The sequence below is a fragment of the Macrotis lagotis genome, chromosome 3, assembly GCF_037893015.1.
Source record: "Macrotis lagotis isolate mMagLag1 chromosome 3, bilby.v1.9.chrom.fasta, whole genome shotgun sequence".
NCBI lineage: Eukaryota > Metazoa > Chordata > Mammalia > Peramelemorphia > Peramelidae > Macrotis > Macrotis lagotis.
In genome coordinates, this window is record NC_133660.1 from 297,432,821 (window position 1) to 297,436,620 (window position 3,800).

The following is a 3,800-nucleotide window of genomic DNA, read 5'->3' on the forward strand; positions in this document are numbered from 1 at the left end:
TGCCTGTCAAGTTAAAGACAGGAAATATATAAGCACAAGTACAGAACACCATTAATGCAAAGCAAGATATTTGAAGGAATATTAATTGCTCTTTATTATTATGAACAAACATATTGATATGAAAAATTATCCTACTTTATAAAGTCTCATACAAATCAAAATAAAAAATAGTGCTATAAAAATAAAAATATTAACAAAATTCATCTGAAAGATCAGAGTCAAAGATATCAATGGAATCAATGAAAAAAATGTGAAGTAAGGTAGCCTAGCACTAATGAGTTTTCAAACTACAATACAAAGTTGGGATCATGAAAATAATCTATTACTAAGAAATGTTTTCATGGAACAGTACATTGCATTAATCACCACACAGTGATAAATGTCCTGATTTATCTAATGCTAAACATCTAAAACCTTTAACAAATATTAAATATAATGAGGTTAAAGTAGGAGAATCTCCAGAAAAATCAGGGATGACACCAGGATGGCAACTTTAACAACTACCATTCACTATAGCAATAGGAAAACTACCTTCAAGTATTAGAAGGAAAAATAAAGTGTGAATTAGAATTGGCAATGATGAAGCAAAGTTTTCATTCTTTGTAGATGAGATAATGATATTTTGTTAAGAAACCCTTAGAAAAACTATAAAGCTCCTTCAAATAATTAGCAACTTCAGCAAAGTATCAGCATATAAAATAAACCCACATAAGGCATCAGTATTACTATTTATGACCAAGACAACTCAAGGAGATGTGATATTAAGAGAATTTCTTTAACTGAAACTGAAGACAATATAAAATACTTGCGAATCTACCTCCCAAGACAAACCCAGAAACTCTGTAAACACATTAACAAAATATCTTTCACACAAATTAAATCAGATCTAAAAAACTGGAAAAATACCAAATGCTCATGGGTAAACTGAACTAATATAACAGAAATGATATTGCTGCACAAATTATATCACATTCAGTGACATCAAAAAAACCTCTTTTACAGAACTACCAAAATAATAAATCCATTCATCTCCATCAACAAAAGGTAGAAAATATCATAGAAATTGATGGAAAAATATTGCAAGGGAAGGTAAGTTAGCTGTACCACATTTAAAACTATACTATATGCAACAGTCATCAAAAAATGTCTGGTCCTAGGTAAGAAATTGAGGAATTGATCATTGGATTAGAGCCGGTATAAAAAATACAATAAGAAATGATTATGGCAGTCTCTCATTTGCCACGCTGAAAGACATCAGTTTCTGCAATAAGGATTCATTATTTGACTAAAACTTCTGGGAAAACTGGAATACAGCAAGGCAAAGGCTAGGTGAACAAGTATATGTTATACACTATTCCAAATTAAGTTCAAAATGGTTGCAGGATTTAGACAAAATGGTGATAGCACAGAACCCTTGAGAGATCAATAACTATTCTGTATGTTGGGTTTATGTAAATGGGGAAAGGTCATGACCAAACCACAAATAGACTGTATTATAAATTGCAAAATGGGTGATATTGTCCATATTAAATTGAAAAAAAGATTTTTCACTAGGATGACAGAATTTTGTGAAATAAATTAGAATGCTTAAGGGAAATTTTAATGATTAATATCCGTGATTTGATAAACTGGGTTTATTTATTTGTAGCAGAACTTTGCAAGAATACCTACATTAAAATACTAATGCAACACATTGCTTGTCAAAAACAATTTCATGTACATATATGTATATAATTATATATACATTGCATATGCATATATATATATATATTCATATGTGTATGTGGGTGACTATGGGCAATAAATATGTTATGGAGTCCCTGCTTCCATGGAGTTTCACATCTAATGTAATTACAAGTTCAAGAATGACGTAAAGTAGAAAATGACATCTATTTTAACAGGAAGTGAAGATGTAAAATGAAATGAAGCACCAATGAAAGTGGCTTAGATTCTGACATATTTCAAACCTAATTTTATTTCTCCTTTATCTTTATTGAGAAATGTCTGGTTTTCTTTATTCCCAAATGTAATAGAAGCAGGAAATTCTTTAATGTAGAATTTGGAATGTAATGAGTTTATGAAATTGCTTTCCTGAAAACTCAGCATCTTTTCAATAAAAAAATAAATTGTTATTTTGTTGAACATATAAATATGTATTTAATGGTTAACTAAAGGGGTCAACATACTTTGAATGCAGAATATTAGAAATAATCGAATCTTTGGGTGTTATCTCACCTTCAACACACTCTTAAAGAGGATGAAGCTGATCTTCTTAAAAAGGAATTAGATCATCTTCTCATCAAATGGGAAAAAATGAAAATGCAACCACACTACTGTGGGAGAATTTTTTATGCAGGGATTTTCTGATGTATTTGGGATTTTTACATATAACTACTTGATGAAATGACTCATTAATAACCAAGAAAAATGTAGCTTTTCTTATACACATCATTTTTTGTTTGTTATTTTTTGGGGACATTTTCTTTCCTGAAAACTTCTTACATATCAGACACTCTTTCTAGAAAGTTGATAAACATTAGGTCACAGAAATCAAATATTTCCTTATTGCCTTGTTCTGTACACAAAGTGCTTTTTCCTGACAATGATTTTGTATGACCTTCATGTGAACATTTATAAGTCTAATATTAAAATCAACAATATTTTCTTTATTACTAACTAGTACATCAGCAAATTTTGCAAAGTTAAATTTTGACAATAACTTTGTGAAGCAGAATATCCATTATGAAGAATAGAAAATTGGACTTCTAGTGAATAGTTAGTTTCAGTAAAATATCATTGCGTAGGTCATGAATAAGTGCCTAATAGACCAATGCAACTAAGGTCCCCAAACACAAAACCCAAGGGTCTGCCTCATTGGGGCATATTATATTATTAACAGTATTTAAAAGAGCAAAGTTACTTGGAGGAAGAGATTTTTCACTTGAGAAGTAGAACTGTAATTCTTTCTACTTCAAGAGCTCTAATAATATTGGACTGTTTGCAACCATTTTTTCTAGTCACAGCAATAAATAGTTGACTTTGGGCGTAAACCTTATTTCAAAAATGATCTCTATTATTTTTGTGTCTCTTGCTGCCACTTAGAGCATCAAATTTTGGCATCAAATTTATTTAATGTCAAAGGAAACGAATAGCATGCTTCAGATTTACCTAATTGGCCCATTGTGAAGATCATATCAATAACTGGATAGAAAGGCTTTTTATAAATAAACATTTAGTCATAGAAACAATAAGAACCTGATGAATATTTGATCTCTTCTGAGAAAGGTAAGCCTGAATTATTTGTCATAAACTCAGAATTTTTCACTTTGAGAGTTTTTGTTAATAGTTTCTTTTAATGATAAAAGTTTTCTCAGGAATTAAGACTCTAGAATATAAAAGTAAACATTTAAATAAAACCTGGCAACATCCTATTGAACAAAAACAAAGACAAAATATTACTCAAAAAAGATATAGTTTTCAAATATGAATCATTATAAGATTGCTATAAAGTTGACTTTGTAAAATATTTCAAAGCTTTATACTAATCTAAGGGATGATTTGTTACTATGAATAACAATAAAATGTCATTCTTAATTACAATTCATAAGAGGTTCAAAAAATAAAAGCAAATATTGCAAGAAGAACATCAAGGACAGATATGTATATATTTATATATGCATGTATATAAACATATTTCTTCATAATCATTCAGGTAAAAATAATTTATATATTATATATAAATGTATATATATATATATGTATATATGTATGTATTTAAAATGCATCATGAAGGAAGGAGG